This window comes from Oncorhynchus mykiss, chromosome 1 (genome assembly GCF_057628025.1).
Source record: "Oncorhynchus mykiss isolate SJ-2025 chromosome 1, ASM5762802v1, whole genome shotgun sequence".
In the NCBI taxonomy this organism is placed as follows: Eukaryota; Metazoa; Chordata; class Actinopteri; order Salmoniformes; family Salmonidae; genus Oncorhynchus; species Oncorhynchus mykiss.
The window spans coordinates 39,155,854-39,175,885 of NC_143022.1; the positions used below are offsets into that span (position 1 = coordinate 39,155,854).

A 20,032-nucleotide genomic window follows, 5' to 3' on the forward strand; every position below is an offset into this window, starting at 1 on the left:
ATGGGCAGCTCTGATGATAATCAGGTCTTGGAAAAAAATAACATTAGCGATGACATGAGCTGTCAGCCCAAATTAGCACCCACAAAATCTTTATCAGGGAAATGACCTTACAGAGTACTGCTGAAAGTTGTTTAGCAGGAGAGAATGATGTGTGTGTGTGTGTGTGTGTGTGTGTGTGTGCGTGCGTGCGTGCGTGCGGGTGCGCTTCCTTCGTGTTGGTGTTCTGAAAGTTTTTGAAACTTCTCATGCCTTTCCACTGTGGGAAGACCTTTCTATCCTCTGGTTGCCTACTGTGGCTTGTTTTCTCCATGGTGGCCAGTTGAAATCAGTGTCAGACTGTCCTCATGATGCGTGTTCCCTTTCCTGTTGGAGAATAATGCAGAAGCGAATCGTGGCTCGCTGATGGGAGAATGCTATGAATATGCTACATGATTAGGGTGGGTTGCTCCGAGGTCTATGGTTCCCTAAAGATGCCATCCTCTGTAGATATAGCAGCCTATAAACAGCCATTAAAAACATATTGTATGTTAAGTTTGAGTGGTTATGGACTGGTTCCGACCATATGTCTGTGTACAGCATGCTCTGTAAATGACGCAACATCAATTGTTTTACACTCACTAAAAGCGCATATGCGCTATTGCAAGCGCAGCTGTGAGGTTCACAGACACAGGAGCAACACGTCACAGTTTCTGGCGTACACACACAAATGGACGATTTAATGTGCCTGTAAACCCTCGTAGCTACACTTGCAATAGCAGTTTCATCTTGCTTTTCTCGGGTTGATTTATATACAAAATCATATCGTAGAATTGAAAGGAGACCACTTTCTCTTTGTCACAGAAGATTAAATCAATTTGAGCTAAAAGCCGAAATTGCATGAAGTTTGCACACATTTGAATGGTGTCTACGCCGCTAAGTGGACGTTTGGTAGAAAAATCTCTGTCGTCAGTTTTATGAAATGGTGGCAATATTCCACTGTCACTGAGTATGATCATTGATTTTACAGTGATAAGAAAGGTGAAAAATCGCACATTAAGTCGTTCATAATTTGATTGTTACTATATTTGGAAGGCATTTCAGTCATTTCAAGCTCTATTTTGAAGAATAGAAAATTGTTAGAATTTTGGAGGCACACAGTGGCCTAATTGAGGTAGAAAATTGTTTTAGGAAAGTAAAAACCGATTAAACAATAGACTATAACGTTTTGAATATGCTAAACATCGAAAGACAACAAATAGTGTTTTTGTAATTTGTTATTGACAGTTTTTTACGCTAGAGAGACTGAGAGAAAGATAGAGAGAGATATGTCGGCGCCATGTTCCCAACAGTGACATGGATTTCTTTATACTTGTCAGATAGTATAGTACTGCTATACTGATACGAACAGAAGGAGGCTAATATGTACATTTTCGATCTGAATATTTGTTTATGAATGCAATCAAAAGAAGAGAGCTTGGGACTATAAGGTTCTATCTGCACACTTCACAGTTTTTGTTCCTGAAAGACTTATGCTCTCAGTTTGTTGTCTTTCAGGCTGACATAGCTTTCCATTACACAGAGTAACATATAATGTGATTACACAAGAAGTTATCTACTAGCATGTTGACTATCCAGGTTAATAGCTGCATAGTCAACAAACTATGGGGGGTTTGGCCAGGGAAGCAGAATCTTACAGATTTGTTGCATGTATTGTTTCAAACAAAATGTGATTGTTGTTAAAGCATGTGGCATTGTTAGCTTGCGAAACATAAGCCATCGATAAATATGTTGCCATTATGTTCCATTACATTCTGCCTTTATGAAAGTTTAGTTCACATCGATTTTATTTCTAAGATATGTTTGTCTGTGAGCCTATGTGTATTCATTTGTTGCTGTTTCAATGTTGATATAGATTGAAAATCTCAGGAAATACAAGGAGAAATTTTGTGAAAAACAAATTAAGTGAACTTGCTTAAACAAACAAGTACCATATCATCCACGCTTAGCTCAAAAAAGGCAGAATCTGTCATAGATGAATGAATAAAATAATATTGAACACACAGAGGCACATCTGCTAGGATAAGGCTGAACTGCCTTGAAAACATGAATAAGAGATGGGTCAGCATGAACAGAGATATAAAAAAAGAAGAAGATGATGCATGGACATTTTATACATGCTGTTTAATTTGTACTCTTTAGTGTCTTGAGCAGTGAACTGGTACATATACTGTACAGTAGAGGTCTATACATATGCACATAGATGACTGTTCAGCACTGGATGATGAGAGCAAGTATATGAATTAACTTGAAAAAAGGAAATACATTTCTATGCCAAAAAAAATGTTGTTTCTGAATATTCATAGTTCTTCTGTACTTGAATGAGTACAGTACTTGTACATTTTGCTCGTCTGACTGCCCATCCACATCACTCCAGCCAAATGTCACACCCACTAGCGTTTTTTCTCACAATGTTTTCCTCCCCGATGTCTTGTAGAATACAAACACATTCTGACCTCTCTGTTTGGTCCCAAAAACCGATGGGTTGGGCCAGAGCCTGCCAACACAAATTATGAATCACGTCAATGGCTTTGATACTCTGATTGGTTAGAGACGATCCAATAGCTGATGAATTTGTTTTGTACAACACCCCTCATTAGCATAAACAACTTATAGGATGGCAGTTTCTGACTGAATGTATGGAGCGATTGATAGAGTAGCGGAATTCAATTCAGGATGATCCTTCATGACATTTTGCATTCCTTTAAGTTCTCCCATTTCACCTGGAAAATGGGAGACCTTGAGATTATATGGTTTGGGTGGTAGAGTGTGGCAGATTAGGAGTAAAATTGGAGACAAAGCAATTGCATGTCATATTGATTTGGGAATAAGGGACAGCACAAATTCCCACTTCAACCTTTAATTTCTTGGACCTTTCTCAGAAAAAAAGAGCTGAAGGTGAAAATGTCAAGTAGTGATGAATTCTAAAGCCCTTTATCAGTCAGTTTAGCTAACCCTGCCCGAGTTTCAAATAAAATCAAATTGCATCACATGCGCCGAATACAAGCCCATAACCAACAATGAAGTAAAAAAAAAGATATGAATAAGAATAAGAAATAAAAGTAACAAGTAATTACAGAGCAGCAGTAAAATAACAATAGCAAGACTATATCCAGGGGGGTAACGGTACAAAGTCAATGTGCGGAGGCACCGGTTAGTCGAGGTAATATGTACATGTACAGTGCCTTGTCATTTTTCTTATTTTGTTGCCTTACAACCTGGAATCAAAGTTGATTTTTGGGGGGTTTGTATCATTTGATTTACACAACATGCCTACCACTTTGAAGTTGCAAAATATGTTTTATTGTGAAACAAACAAGAAATAATAAAACAAACAGCAAACTTGAGAGTGCATAACTATTCACCCCCCCCCCCCAAAAGTCAATACTGTAGAGCCACCAATTACAGCTGCAAGTCTCTATAAGCTCAGCACATCTAGCCACTGGGATTTTTGCCCATTCTTCAAGGCAAAACCACTCCAGCTCCTTCAAGTTAGATGGGTTCCGCTGATGTACAGCATTTTGTGGTCTGGGCTTTGACTAGGCCATACCAAGACATTTAAATGTTTCCCCTTAAACCACTCAAGTATTGATTCAGCAGTATGCTTAGTGTCATTGTCCTGCTGGAAGGTGAACCTTTGTCCCAATCTCAAATCTCTGGAAGTCTGAAACAGGTTTCCCTCAAGAATGTCCCTGTATTTAACGCCATCCATCATTCCTTCAATTCTGACCAGTTTCCTAGTCCCTGCCGATGAAAACATCCCCACAGCATGATGCTGCCACCACCATGCTTCACTGTGGGGATGGTGTTCTCGGGTGATGAGAGGTGTTGGGTTTGCGCCAGACATAGCGTTTTCGTTGATTGCCAAAAATCTAAATTTTAGTCGCATCTGACCAGAGTACCTTCTTCCATATGTTTGGGGAGTCTCCTACATGCCTTTTGGTGAACACCAAACAGGTTTGCTTATTTTTTTCTGGTCACTCTTCCGTAAAGCCCAGCTCTGTGGAGTGCATGGCTTAAAGTGGTCCTATGGACAGATACTCCAATCTCTGCTGTGGAGCTTTGCAGATCCTTCAGTGTTATCTTTGGTCACTTTGTTGACTCTCTGATTAATACCCTCCTTGCCTGGTCCCTGAGTTTTGGTGGACAGCCCTCTCTTGGTATGTTTTTTGGTGGTGCCGTATTCTTTCAATTTTTAAATAATGGATTTAATGGTGCTCTGTGGAAATGTCAAAGTTTCTGATATTTTTTTATAACCCAACCCTGATCTGTAATTCTCCACAACTTTGTCCCTGACCTGTTTGGAGAGCTCCTTGGTTTTCATAGTGCTGCTTGCTTGATGGTGCCCTTTGCTTAGTGGTGTTGCAGACTCCACTAAGGCCTTTCAGAACAGGTGTATATACTGAGATCATGTGACAGAACATGGGACACTAAACCAATGTCCATCTCTGTGCAATCTGTTTGCAAAACTAATTATGTGACTTCTGATGGTAATTGGTTGCACCAGATCTTATTTAGGTGATTCATAGCAAAGGGGGTGAATACATATGCATGCACCACTTTTCATTTCACTTCACCAATTTGGACTATTTGTTTATGTCCATTATATGAAATCCAAATACAAAATAATTTAAATTACAGGTTGTAATGCAACCAAATAGGGTGAAAACTTTTGCAAGGCACTGTAGGTAGAGTTATTAAAGTGACTATGCATAAAAGATAACAACAGAGAGTAGCAGAGGTGTAAAAAGGGGGGGGGGGAAATGCAAATAGTATAGAATCTCTAGTGACAAATTAGAATGTACTATATTACATCATCGTCAGTGTATATGCTTCTATTTAAAAGCATACTAGGTATAGACTCTGTATATCGTTTTATCTCAGTTCCATGTGCTGTTTGGTATTTTGTTTGTGGGGTTGGTTGATTGATTGATTGCTTTGGGATTGATTTTAGTGTCTATATGTCACAAACACACACATATAATCACAGCTGTCCAGTCCATATAGGTTTATAAGATTCTGCTGGTAATGATTATTCACAGGATGTAAACAAACATTCTACATCACATTAATTCCATATTGAGCATGGAACGGTCACACAGATTCGTTCTCAACAACACTTTGGCTTCTCTGCCACTGTTGAAAGGGTCTGCTATTCCTGTCCAACCTCACCTCTGATCCCCACTCTGTGGTGGCAGTGTTTCCATAAGGAACACAGCAGGATGGATATGGCACATAGGGTTGGGGCAAGGAGTTTCACTGCGACAGAGTTGGGAAACTGGGTGAGGGGCCGCTAGTGGCCTACAAAGAGTAATGTGTATCAAAGACCATAAGAAGAAATACAGTATGTCTAGGGCCCTGAGTAATTTTCCTGATCATTTTTCCTGATGAGGAAAAACTCCTGGTGCCCTGGTTATATGTTATGGTTATACTGGATATAAATAGATAACATGTATTAACATTTTAAACATCAGTCTCAGCATAATTATGTTACCATGGAATTGAATAAATAAACATGAGGTAAAATAAATACAATTTGGTTGGCATTTTACATGTAATAAAAAACTGTCAACAAGTTGTTCATAATAAGCAATAAAACAATTGAACACTCCCCATTCACATTGGTAGATCTAACTCTAATGAAAATGCATTGCAAGCATCCTCTCGTATAACTCCTGCTCACCTTCAAATTAAATGTTGATGTCATTCAGAAGATGATTACAGCACATATATTACAGTAAAATTTGAGTCCGCTGAGGACATTCGCTGAGGACGAATTCATGACTAGGGGGCAGTATTTCCATTTTGGAAAAATAACGTTCCCGTAGTAAACGGGATATTTTGTCAGGACAAGATGCTACAATATGCATATAATTGACAGCTTACGATATAAAACACTCTAAAGTTTCCAAAACTGTAAAGATATTGTCTGTGAGTATAACAGAACGGATGTTGCAGGCGAAAGCCTGAGAAAAATTAAATCCGGAAGTACCTCATGTTTTGAAAGTGCTGCGTTCCAATGTGTCCCTATTGAGCAGTGAATGGGCTATCAACCAGATTACTCTTTCTCCGTATTCCCCAAGGTGTCTACAGCATTGTGACGTAGTTTTACACATTTATGTTGAAGAATTCCCGTAAGCGGCTACATTGCGCAAGTGGTCACCTGATGGCTCCCAGAGTGACTCTCGCGTAAAATACAGAGGTAGCCATTACTCCAATCGGTCCTACTGAAAAACAAATTGTCCCGATGGATATATTATTGAATAGATATTTGAAAAACACCTTGAGGATTGATTATAAACAACGTTTGCCATGTTTCTGTCAATATTATGGAGCTAATTTTGAATATTTTTCGGCATTTTCGTGACTGCAATTTCCGGGTGATTTCTCATCCAAACGTAAAGAACAAACGGAGCTATTTCGCCATCTAACTGGGAGTCTCGTGAGTGAAAACATCCGAAGCTCATCAAAGGTAAACAATTTAATTTGATTGCTTTTCTGATTTCCGTGACCAAGTTACCTGCTGCTAGCTGGACAAAATGCTATGCTAAGCTATCGATAAACTTACACAAATGCTTGTCTAGCTTTGGCTGTAAAGCATATTTAGAAAATCTGAGATGACATTGTGATTAACAAAAGGCTAAGCTGTGTCTCAATATATTTCATTTGTGATGTTCATGAATAGGAATATTTTCTGTGAATGTTTATGTCCGTTGCGTTATACTAATTAGTGTCAGTCGATGATTACGCTCCAGCATGCGGGATGGGGAGTCACTAGAGGTTAAAGAATGTTTAATTGACTGTGCAGAAATACTTTTCCGTGACAAGAAAGAGCTGTTTGAAAATATTTCCCTGTCAAGACGAACAGTGACACGGCTTATTGAGGACATCGCAGAGAATATGGAACAACAGTTGAAAGACAAGGTAAAGGATTTCACCTATTTCTCCTTGGCCTGGATGAGAGCAGTGATGCACGTGACACGGCGCAGTTGTTGATATTCTTACGAGGCATAACCCCAGACTTTTAAATTACAGAGGAGCTTGCTTCAGTGGAGTCAATGAAGAGCACAACCACAGGGAAAGATTTATTGGAGGATGTTAATAAGTGTGTGGCAAAGCTTGGACTGAGTTTTGAAAAGTTATCTAGTGTGACCACTGATGGGTGCCCAAACATGACAGGAAAAAACGTTGGCCTTTTGAAAAGGATACAAGATCAAGCAGCTGAGCTAAATCCAGATCAGAAAAGTATTTTCCTGTATTGCATTATTCATCAGTTGGTTCTCTGTAAATGTGTTCTGAAAATGAGCCATGTTGTGGATACAGTCACTGAAGTGGTAAACTTCATAAGAGCAAAATCTTTAAACCACAGGCAGTTTGTCTCACTGTTGGAAGAGAGAGTCAGGTCATGCATATCTCCCCTACCACACAAACGTGAGATGGCTGAGTTTGGGGAAGGTGATTAAAAGGGTGTGGGACCTGAAGTCAGAGATTGCTGAGTTTTTGCAAATGAAAGGAAAATATCTGGATTTCCATCAATTGCAAGATAAAGAATGGTTGGCTGATTTTGCCTTCACCGTGGACATCATGGCCCTCATGAATGAACTGAATTCCAAACTACAAGAGAAGGGCCTTTTTGCACATCAGATGTACATCGGATGTACAGCCTTTTTTAAGCCTTCAAGGGAAAATTACTCCTCCTGACCCGTCAAGTAGAAGCCAACAATCCCACCCACCTTCCGACACTACTGTTCCCTATCAGATGACCAGCGGGAGAAGTATACATCGCTGCTGCGTGCTTTGAACGATGAGTTTTCTTGTCGTTTTGAGGGTTTCAAAGTGTTTCCTCTCCTTTCACCTTCAATGTGGATAACACTTCCACTGACCTGCAACTTGAGCTTATTGATCTTCAGACTGATGCAGTGATTGTTTTGAATAGTTCTCCAATGTCAATGACGAGGTTCTATGCATCTCTCAAAATTAACTTTCCAAAGATTTGGAGTCATGCTCAGAAGATATTTGTATTGTTTGGGTCAACCTATGTATGTGAACAGACATTTTCAGTGATGAAATATAGCAAGTCAAGGCACAGATCATCTCTTACTGACTCTCACCTTTCAGCAATCCTGCGCATAGCGACGTCAGAAACTATACCTGACTTCACTGCTCTAGTCAATGACCACCAGAGAATTCACTCCTCACACTGATTGAGTAATTTAAATGTAATGTTGAGTTCTCACTTTCTTGTGTTTTTGTGCATACCCGTTAACAAGAGTTCTGTCCGTGATGCTGAATGCACAGTTTACTTTTCCATCCTAAATCAAATCAAATGTATTTGTCACATGCACATGGTTAGCAGATGTTAATGCGAGTGTAGTGAAATGCATGTGCTTCTAGTTCCGACAATGCAATAATAACCAACGAGTAATCTAACTAACAATACCAAAACTACTACCTTATATACACAAGTGTAAAGGGATAAAGTACATACGTACATAAAGATATATGAATGAGTGATGGTACAGAGCGGCATAGGCAAGATGCAGTAGATGGTATCGAGTACAGTATATACATATGAGATGAGTAATGTAGGGTATGTAAACAAAGTGGCATAGTTTAAAGTGGCTAGTTATACATGTATTACATAAAGATGCAGTAGATGATATAGAGTACAGTATAAACGTATACATATGAGATGAATAATGTAGGGTATGTAAACATTATATTAAGTAGCATTGTTTAAAGTGGCTAGTGATATATTTTACATCAATGCCCATCAATTCCCATCATTAAAGTGGCTGGAGTTGAGTCAGTGTGTTGGCAGCAGCCACTCAATGTTGGTGGTGGCTGTTTAACAGTCTGATGGCCTTGAGATAGAAGCTGTTTTTCAGTTTCTCGGTCCCAGCTTTGATGCACCTGTACTGACCTCGCCTTCTGGATGATAGCAGGGTGAACAGGCAGTGGCTCGGGTGGTTGTTGTCCTTGATGATCTTTATGGCCTTCCTGTGACATCAGGTGGTGTAGGTGTCCTGGAGGGCAGGTAGTTTGCCCCCGGTGATGCGTTGTGCAGACCTCACTACCCTCTGGAGAGCCTTACGGTTGTGGGCGGAGCAGTTGCCGTACCTAGTAGTTCATTGCATGTTTATTAATGAAAATACCTACCAAATGGAGAACATGGATGTGGTTTATGTCTGTGCATGTTAAAAGTGCAAGTTAAATGAGTAGCATATCTGGATGTGATTGCCCAGGCCTGGTGTAGCATGAGAATGGCTATTTTCCGTCCTCCTCTGGGTACATGAGGCTCATGGTTCTCACCCCTTTTATAGATTTACACAGTAATTATGACGAGTTCCGGAGGATGTCATCCAAGCTATAAGATGAACTACATCTTACAATAAGATGAACTACATCTACATCAGCATGAACTACATCTTGTCCATCCAAACAAAAGATCAGAGAATGAAAATATAAGCTAATGCTAGCTAGCACTGCAGTGCAGTGCATACATGTGGTGAGTAGTTGACTCAAAGAGAAAGAAAGAGAAGAGTTGAAAAGCTTTGAACAAATTCATTTCTTTAAAAATCAAGGAGAAGCAGCAGACACACAGAGAGAGAGAGAGAGAGAGAGAGAGAGAGAGATACAGTGCCTTGCGAAAGTATTCGGCCCCCTTGAACTTTGCGACCTTTTGCCACATTTCAGGCTTCAAACATAAAGATATAAAACTGTATTTTTTTGTGAAGAATCAACAACAAGTGGGACACAATCATGAAGTGGAACGACATTTATTGGATATTTCAAACTTTTTTAACAAATCAAAAACTGAAAAATTGGGCGTGCAAAATTATTCGGCCCCTTTACTTTCAGTGCAGCAAACTCTCTCCAGAAGTTCAGTGAGGATCTCTGAATGATCCAATGTTGACCTAAATGACTAATGATGATAAATACAATCCACCTGTGTGTAATCAAGTCTCCGTATAAATGCACCTGCACTGTGATAGTCTCAGAGGTCCGTTAAAAGCGCAGAGAGCATCATGAAGAACAAGGAACACACCAGGCAGGTCCGAGATACTGTTGTGAAGAAGTTTAAAGCCGGATTTGGATACAAAAAGATTTCCCAAGCTTTAAACATCCCAAGGAGCACTGTGCAAGTGATAATATTGAAATGGAAGGAGTATCAGACCACTGCAAATCTACCAAGACCTGGCCGTCCCTCTAAACTTTCAGCTCATACAAGGAGAAGACTGATCAGAGATGCAGCCAAGAGACCCATGATCACTCTGGATGAACTGCAGAGATCTACAGCTGAGGTGGGAGACTCTGTCCATAGGAAAACAATCAGTCGTATATTGCACAAATCTGGCCTTTATGGAAGAGTGGCAAGAAGAAAGCCATTTCTTAAACATATCCATAAAAAGTGTTGTTTAAAGTTTGCCACAAGCCACCTGGGAGACACACCAAACATGTGGAAGAAGGTGCTCTGGTCAGATGAAACCAAAATTGAACTTTTTGGCAACAATGCAAAACGTTATGTTTGGCGTAAAAGCAACACAGCGCATTACCCTGAACACACCATCCCCACTGTCAAACATGGTGGTGGCAGCATAATGGTTTGGGCCTGCTTTTCTTCAGCAGGGACAGGGAAGATGGTTAAAATTGATGGGAAGATGGATGGAGCCAAATACAGGACCATTCTGGAAGAAAACCTGATGGAGTCTGCAAAAGACCTGAGACTGGGACGGAGATTTGTCTTCCAACAAGACAATGATCCAAAACATAAAGCAAAATCTACAATGGAATGGTTCAAAAATAAACATATCCAGGTGTTAGAATGGCCAAGTCAAAGTCCAGACCTGAATCCAATCGAGAATCTGTGGAAAGAACTGAAAACTGCTGTTCACAAATGCTCTCCATCCAACCTCACTGAGCTCGAGCTGTTTTGCAAGGAGGAATGGGAAAAAATGTCAGTCTCTCGATGTGCAAAACTGATAGGGACATACCCCAAGCGACTTACAGCTGTAATCGCAGCAAAAGGTGGCGCTACAAAGTATTAACTTAAGGGGGCTGAATAATTTTGCACGCCCAATTTTTCAGTTTTAAATTTGTTAAAAAGGTTTGAAATATCCAGTAAATGTCGTTCCACTTCATGATTGTGTCCCACTTGTTGTTGATTCTTCACAAAAAAATACAGTTTTATATCTTTATGTTTGAAACCTGAAATGTGGCAAAAGGTCGCAAAGTTCAAGGGGGCCGAATACTTTCGCAAGGCACTGTATTTGGTCTTGTTTTTGTTCTCCTTCATTTACCTTTTACTTACTTAGCTAATGCAGCTAATTTAGCCTACTCAACAAACTGATTCAAATGGAGAAGAATACTATTTATACAAGCTAGCTGGCTAAGGCTATCCAACACTGCAACTATTCCAAGTCAAGGTTAGAATTTGGTTTTATTAATTTTTTGCCACTTGTGCCCACCGGAGTAACTTCTAAACTGCTTGCTGTAACCTGTAATGCGTGCTTGTACACATGGATTGGAATTTAGGATTACTAATGCTTTAGTTCTAGTTTGTTGACTATAACAATAATATGATGACAATTATCTAGGCTGTGTAGTGGTTACCTGTTATTGTATGGTTTGGCTTGGATAGGTTTTTGCGCCTGGCCACAGACAGGTGTTGTGTTGTGCACTAAAATCCACAAGCGAAGGGAAGAGGTGAGAGGAGGAGAGCGTGTAGATGTGAGAAGGAATTACAGTGCCTTCAGAAAGTATTCATACCACTTTAATTATTTCACATTTTGTTGAATTCAAAACAGAGAGAGAGCGAGAAAGAGAGCGAGAGAGCGAGATAGCGAGTGGGCTGGGGGGGGGGGGGGAATGAAAACAGCATGCATGTCCAGGACAAGGTAGCATGTCCGGTGAACAGGTCAGGGTTCCATAGCCGCAGGTGGAACAGTTGAAACTGAAGCAGCAGCATGACAGGGTGGACTGGGGACAGGGACAGGGACAGCCAGGAGTCATCTGGCCAGGTAGACCTGAGCATGGTCCTAGGGCTCAGGTCCCCCGGGGGAGGGGGGAGAGAGAAAGAGGATATGAGAAATGGGCGAATTAGAGGGAGCATGCTTAAGTTCACAAGACAGGAGAATTTCACCAGATAGGACAAACTGACCCTAGCCCCCTGGCACATAGACTATTGCAGCATAGATACTGAAAGCTGAGACGGGGGGGGGACAATGTGGCCCAGTCCGACGATACCCCTGTACCAACCAGGCAGGATATAACCCCACCCACTTTGCCAAAGCATAGTCCCCACACCACTAGAGGGATATCAACAGACCACCAACTTACTACTCTGAGACAAGGCTGAGTATAACCCACAAAGCTCTCCTCCACCGCACAAGCCAGAGGGGGCGCAAGACCGGACAGAAGGATCACGTCAGTGACTCAACCCACTCAAGTGGGTTGAAAAAACCTGGCATGTGATGCACCCCTCTTAGGGACGGCATGGAAGAGCTCTAGCAAGCCAGTGAGTCAGCCCCAGTAATAGGGTCAGAGGCAGAGAATCACAGTGGAGAGAGGGTAGCCCTCCAGGCAGAGACAGCAAGGGTGGTTCGTCGCTCCAGTGCCTTGCCGTTTACCTTCGCATCCCTGAGCCAGACTACACTCAATCATAGGACCTACTGAAGAGAGGATTCTTCAGTAATGACTTAAAGGTTGAGAGACTGCGTCTCTCACATGGATAGGCAGACCATTCCATAAAGATGGAGCGCTACAGGAGAAAGCCCTGCCTCCAGCTGTTTGCTTAGAAATTCTTGGGACAATAAGGAGGCCTGCGTCTTGTGACGGTTGTGTACGTGTAGGTATGTACGGCAGGACCAAATCGGATAAATGGTAGGAATAAGCCCATGTAATGCTTTGTAGGTTAGCAGCCCTAGCCTTAACAGGAAGCCAGTGTAGAGAGGCTGGCACTGGAGTAATATGATACATTTTTGTGGTTCTAGTCGAGATTCTAGCAGTTGTGTTTAGCACTAACTGAACTTTATTTAGTGCTTTATTTGGGTAACTGGAGAGTAGAGCATTGCAGTAGTCTAATCTAGAATTGACAAAAGCATGGATTAGCTTTTCTGCATAATTTCCGGACAGTACATTTCAGATTTTTGCAATGTTACAATGAAGGAAAAAAGCTGTCCTTGAAATGTTCTTGATATGTTCGTCAAAAGAAAGATCAGGAACCAGAGTAACGCCAAGGTCCTTCACAGTTTTATTTGAGACGACTGTACAACCATCAAGACTAATTGTCTGATCGAACAGTAGATCCTTTTGTTTCTTGGGACCTAGAACTAGAACCTCTGTTTTGTCTGAGTGTAAAAGTAAAACATTTGCCGCCATCTACTTCCTTATGTCTGAAACACAGGATTCCAGGGTAGGCAATTTTGGGGGTTTGTCAAAATGTACAGCTGTGTTTCGTCTGAATAGCAGTAAAAGTTGACATTGGGTTTCCGAATGACATCCCCATTTTTTTATGTTTAACATAGGAGGGCCAAACACAGGAAGTAGCTCTTTCAGTATTTTATTTGGAATAGGTTCCAGTATGCAGCTTGAAGGTTTAGAGGCCATGACTATTTTTGTGAATGTGTCAAGAGATATAGTATTAAAAAACTTGAGTGTCTCCATTGATCTTAAGTCCTGGCAGTTCTGTGCAGACTCAGGACAACTGAGCTTTGGAGAAATACGCAGATTCAAAGAGGAGTCCGTAATTTGCTTTCAAATGATCATGATCTTTTCGTCGAATAAGTTAATTAATTCATCACTGCTGAAGTGAAAGCCATCCTCTCTTGGGGAATGCTTATTTTTAGTTAGCTTTGCAACAGTATCAAAAATGGAATGTTCTTTTTCTCAATTAGGTTGGAAAAATAGGATGATTGAGCAACAGTGAGGGCTCTTCGATATTACACGGCACTGTGTTTCCCAGCTAGCCGGAAGACTTCAGGTTTGGTGAAGTGACATTTCCGTTCCAATTTTCTGGAAGGTTGCTTCAGGGCTCAACTATTTTCTGTTTATCAAGGAGCTAATTTCTTGTGACAAATGTTTTTTGTTGAACAATCTCGGTCAGGAATGGAGGAGGTCTTTATTCCAGTGAGATTGCTAAAGCGAACACCGCCATGTTTATTTTTGCCCATCCTAGATCGAGGCACAAACACGGTCTCAAAGGGGATAGCTGAGCTGACTAGACTGACTTTGCTAGTGGCAGACTCCACTATGCTGGTAGGCTTTAGGTTATTTTGTAAATATTTTCTTAATTCTTATTTTTCCTAAAACTGGATTGTTGGTTAAGGGCTTGTAAGTAAGCATTTCACGGAAATATCTACACTTGTGACAAATACCATTTGATTTTATTTGATTGTGGGGAAGGTAAGAATCGAAGTGGAGTCAAGGCACCCTGGCATGCTGGAAATGCCAACACCCCCATACTCCCCTGATACTCTCCCTCTCCCTCCTTCCAGCAGGGTGTGCCTGCCAGAAGCTCCATCCATCGTCTCGACTCCAGCAGCCCTCAAACATCTGTTCACGAAGGCATTTGCTTCATCCGCTCTGGATAATAGCATCTACTAAATGACAGAAAATGTAAATAATGCAGCCTACATTACTTCGTTCTTGTCCTTTAGAGTGAAGGGGACAAGGAAGAGGAGGCCTGACACTCAAGGGACACCCAGAGCACAGACAAATGCCACAGTATCTATCACACACACACACACACACAGAGATACAGGCCACTCACCCCGAATGCACTCATATCCATTTTCGAACGTTGCTATGGGCACAACCAAACAACGGAAGTAATAGACATCTGCTTTACACCCTGAAGCCTGCCTGTGGCAAACTTGCTAGAGTAGGCTAGTTTTGTTGTGATAACTTTAGCGGTGTTGTGTCAGAGTTAAGGCCCGGGCCATCCAACATGCCAATAACTATAACGTTACATGTATTGATTAACTATTGGCTACATATTGTAACTGTAAAATGTTGGCGAGCATCCACACTAGAGGAAAGTTTATCGTTCTACATTCCTACACCTGTCAATCAACTGATCAACGCATCCTACTGCACACTGCCTATTAAGGTGGTAGTAACACAAGACCATTCATGAGGTCTCTAACTGGTTCAGACCATTCAATGCTTTCAGGGTGTGTTCATTGTCATAGTGACAACAGCAAATAATAATTCAATGTACATGTAGACCCAATTAAAAATAATCTAGTAACTCGTATTTAACTGAAGCAATTCAACAACGAACGTCCTTTAGCCTGCACATCTTTTACAGCATGTCATTGCTTCGTTGCTCAAGTTGTTTGCAAGTGATTTGCATTTTTCAAATGGTTGTCAATTTCTTTGGGTCTTATTTTTCACTGTGCTCATCGCTGTATGTCTTGTGCAACTATTTGCAATGCATCAGTGCGACAATGTTATCATAACTGGCAAAAATGTATCACACCAATGTACTCTCTCTCCTCAACTTCACCTGACATGCATTTTCTATGTCGTAGGCCTGTTTTACATTCTGCAAAGCAAGCCTGCTTCTTTCCACGAATAGGCTATTAGGCCTAGTAGAAAAAAATGATCAAAAGAAATGTCCTATAGATTTTGTAGCCTATGACTTTTCTTGGGATTTCATGAGAAGGAGCTCCCGAGTGGTGCATCGGTCTAAGGCACTGCATCTCAGTGCTAGAGGCATCACTACAGACCCTGGTTTGATTCCAGGCTGTATCACAACCGGCCGTGATTGGGAGTCCCATAGGTCGGCACACAATTGGCTCAGCGCCGTCCGGGTTTGGCCAGGGTAGGCCGTCATTGTAAATACAAATTTGTTCTTAATGTTCTTAACTGACTTTCCAAGTTAAATAAAAGTCAAATGAATAAAAGAACAAAAGAAGAGGAATGCCAGAGAGACTTGAGTAGCCTGAGCCTGTTTTACACGAGAACAGCTGGAAGAGAGACGCTAGTGATGTGTAGCCTCAGTAAGAAGCTAGACATAAAAAATTAAAATAAATGTTTTAACCTTTATTTAACTAGGCAAGTCAGTTAATTAAGAACAAATTCTTATTTTCAATGAAGGCCTAGGAACAGTGGGTTAACTGCCTTGTTCAGGGGCAGAATGACAGATTTGTACCTTGTCAGCTTGGGGATTTGATCTTGCAACCTTTCAGGTACTAGTCCAACACTCTAACCACTAGGCTACGCTGTTGCCCAATTAGGCCATTAATTTGCTAAATATTTACCTGTCAAAGTCCAAGAAAACAAGTTAATGAAATCCAATTAAATAAAATGTTATTTGTCACATACACATGTTTAGCAGATGTTATTGCGGGTATAGCAACATGCTTGTGAAATGTCAGATCTGTAGTGTGTTCCTCCAGGCTGCGCTCTGTGGTCACCGGGCACGCAAAGCTCCACTATTGACTAGGCCTATGTTTTTAGACAATAACATTATTATACCTGGGCTACAACAACACAGAGGATTTTGTTATTATGAAGTGAATAAACAATTATTGTAAACTGCATTGATATAGGCTAATATGAAAGCATTGATATAGGCTAATATTTTCTTTCATGCCAAAATAACAGCCTAGGCCTGATTATGCAACCATTTGGATCAGTTTGTGTCTATTCTCAACAGTGTAGAAGGTCCAGAAAGGTACATTAATCAGGCCACTCATATGGTGTAGGCTTATTTTGTCAGGATGTAGCTCAGTATTAAGATATGCCTACTAGTGGAAAATATGGGTCTCTCCTTCCAACTCCCCGCCCGTTAATGCTGTACTCTATGTTACATTCTGCATGCAAGAGCAAGTGTGCATCTCTCCTCCAATAGGCTATTAGTAGGCTGAAGAAAATAAGTTGAAACAAGTGTCCAACAAGCTTTTGTAGTCTGGCTTTTCCTGGGACCCCACAAGATTTAAAAGGAATAGCTGTGGCAGCTGAGAGGCCAGGTGTGTTATTGTGCAACAGGTCAATGAAGACAGACAGGCTTGAGATGGAGCCTACAGCAAAAATTACAAGTGTAGGCTTTGCATATTAGCCCATAATTCATAAACTCAATGGTAGGCTTAATATGCAGTGAATATATCCAGTCAATTTACACAGCGAAAGAAAAAAAAAGTTTATCAGGTAACGAAATTATAGGTAACCTACACCATGTGCGCTCCCCAGGTACACAGCTTGAAAAAATTTTTAGGGACAAGAAATGTATCCTACCTAGGCTACAACAACACAATGTAATGAAGAATGTTATTATTGTTTTGAATACAAAACTCTAGACTAGACTGTAAACTGCAGTGAATAAGCCTATTTAATAAAGAAAAACTGCTCAAAAGCCTGTGGTTTTGAATGCATAGTCATTTTCAAAATAACTGCATCTAGCCTGCCTGATTGGGCAACCATTTGGATCAGTTACGGGTTATTTCTCTGCAGTTTAGCCTACAAAGTACAGGCACATTAGCAGGACAGTAATATGGTGTGTCTTGTCATGATGTATCAGCTAACAGAAACATGCTAATACAGGGCTATGTTGTGGCGCACATATGAACTTTGATAATGACAAGTGCAGAGGAAGTTGTATCCATAGTTTCTGTGTTTGGCTTCGGTGTTTTAAAAGCGTTTGAAAATGATGTGGTTACACTAATGACCATATATATATATATATATTAATGCAACATGTATAGGTCACAGGTATCATGAGCTGAAATAAAAGATCCCAGAAATGTTCCATATGCACAAAAAGTTTATTTCATTCAAATTTTGAGCACAAATTTGTTGATAATCAATTCACCTAACAGGTGTGGCATATCAAGAAGCTGATTAAACAGCATTATCATTACACAGGTGCACCTTGTGCTGGGGACAATGAATGACACAGATGTCTCAACATAATGCCAAAGAGTGTGCAATTGGCGTGCAAATGCTGACTGCAGGAATGTCCACCAGAGCTGTTGCCAGATAAATGATCATTAAATTCTCTACCATAAGGCAGCCTCCAACATAATTTTAGAAAATGGGGCAGTATGTCCAACTAGCCTTACAACCGCGAACACAATTGCATTTTATCGATGGCAATTTGAATGCACAGAGGTACCGTGATGAGATGCTGAGCCCATTGTTGTGCCATTCATCCGCCGCCATCACTATGTTTCAGCTTGCTAATGCATGGCTCTATGTCGCAAGGATCTGTACACATTTCCTGGAAGCCAAAAACGTCCCAGTTCTTCTATGGCCTGCATACATGTCACCTATTAGATCGACGTGTACAACAGCGTTTTCCAGTTCCCGTTAATATCCAGAAACTTCACACAGCCATTGAAGAGGAGTGGGACAACATTCTACAGGCCACAATCAGCAGCCCGATCAACTCTATGCCAAGAAGATTTTCTGATCCACAGTAAGTAGGGGTACTTTTTTTTAAAGGTACAGTATCTATGACCAACAGATGCATATCTGTATTCACAGTCATGTGAAATCCATAGCCTAATGAATTTATTAAATTTGACTGATTTCCTTATATGAACTGTAACTCAGTAAAATCTTTGAAATTGTTGCATGTTGCGTTTAGATGTTTGTTTAGTACAAAACATGCATAGAAATTCACCCTTCCAAAATGCCTTACCACAGAGAAACATCACATTCACACATACAACTCACATGGCCACAAGTAATTAAAATTTACTTTGAAAATCATGCCAATCACACGTGACCAAACTGTGTCTATGAAGTCACATTTCTATAGGGATGCTTGAGAAGACGTAAAAAAAAACTGAAGGCAAGCCATATAACTGTGGTATAGTGGCATCTGTACTCCTATACACAAACCACATTGAACACACGTGAGGGCATGCGTGAAGACACAGGCAGATAGACAGAGGGAGCGTCAGAGTGGGCCCTGAATGGAAATAATTTGATTTTATCATGGCGGGAGGCAGGTCATACCGCCAGGCCCTTTGACAAACACAGTGGTCTGGAAAGGGATTAGAAAGAAAGGTCAGGGAATGCATGAGTGAGACAGGAAGGAGAATTAAGTCATCACATGCTACCTGAAGTTCAAACACAGCACCTTCCGCCCACGCTCCTCTAGCCTTATCTCCTCGGCAGCAGACACACTGTTGGCTCAATTTTTATTGGACAGACACAAACATAGATCATGACTCTTTTAAAAGGTGAAAGGCATTACATCCCTGACATGTTAAGGTGTTGTTTTACTGCGGAGAACACTGTGTTGTTGGTATTTTGTGTGACCTGATATACACTAGTACTGTATCTCTTGACAGTTCAGATAAACAATGACTATATTCACTTCTATAGCCACAGTAACACAACTGCTATTTATGGGTTGCCCCTCTGTCACTTGGTTGTGTCACGCCATTGTTATCAATTTTCTCAAGCCACTCTCAGCCATATTGACTCCCAAAGGTTTAGTGATGCCTAGTCATTCTTAACGGGGGCTAATGATTGTTTTGCCTAAAATACGATATAGAGGCTTGGAGAGACGATGACATTGCTAAAGTATTGTAGGTAAATAATTAGTAGGAAACAACTTTGCCTCACCAGCCTGCATTAAGATGTCGTCAAATTGACTTAAAAGACAACTCTGCAACTTTTAACATTTGGGTTGTTATTATGAATTATTTAGTGATGTCCTACACAGTTTTTGTGTCATTTTATGAATGCATGTCTAATGACTGTTTAGTTATGAACAACAATTTGCTTCTGTGTGACATTTTCAAATAGCATCCCTGAGATGACTATTATGTGGAACTCAACATTCACTGCGCCTTGGTCTGTTTCTACAAACGATCGTAACAGAATATCCCACAACAACAGGACCAAGCAGTGTGCCCAGGAGGATCCTGGACTTGGGAAGAAATTCTGGCCGGACAGGATCACCTTTCTTGGCGGGAGACGCAAGGAGAGAAGGGAGAAAAGTGAAGACACCGGGGTTCGCGGCCACAAGGAAAGCCCA

At 40.8% G+C, this 20,032-nt stretch overlaps 1 long non-coding RNA gene across 1 annotated transcript; it reads left to right on the forward strand.

Annotated features, from left to right (window-relative positions):
- The first annotated feature begins 12,360 nt into the window (after window positions 1-12,360).
- LOC149985494 (uncharacterized) lies at window positions 12,361-17,786 on the forward strand. The gene is made up of 2 exons (XR_016494919.1): window positions 12,361-12,887; window positions 14,532-17,786. It is a non-coding gene; the product is annotated as an uncharacterized LOC149985494 (long non-coding RNA).
- Window positions 17,787-20,032: the final 2,246 nt, after the last annotated feature.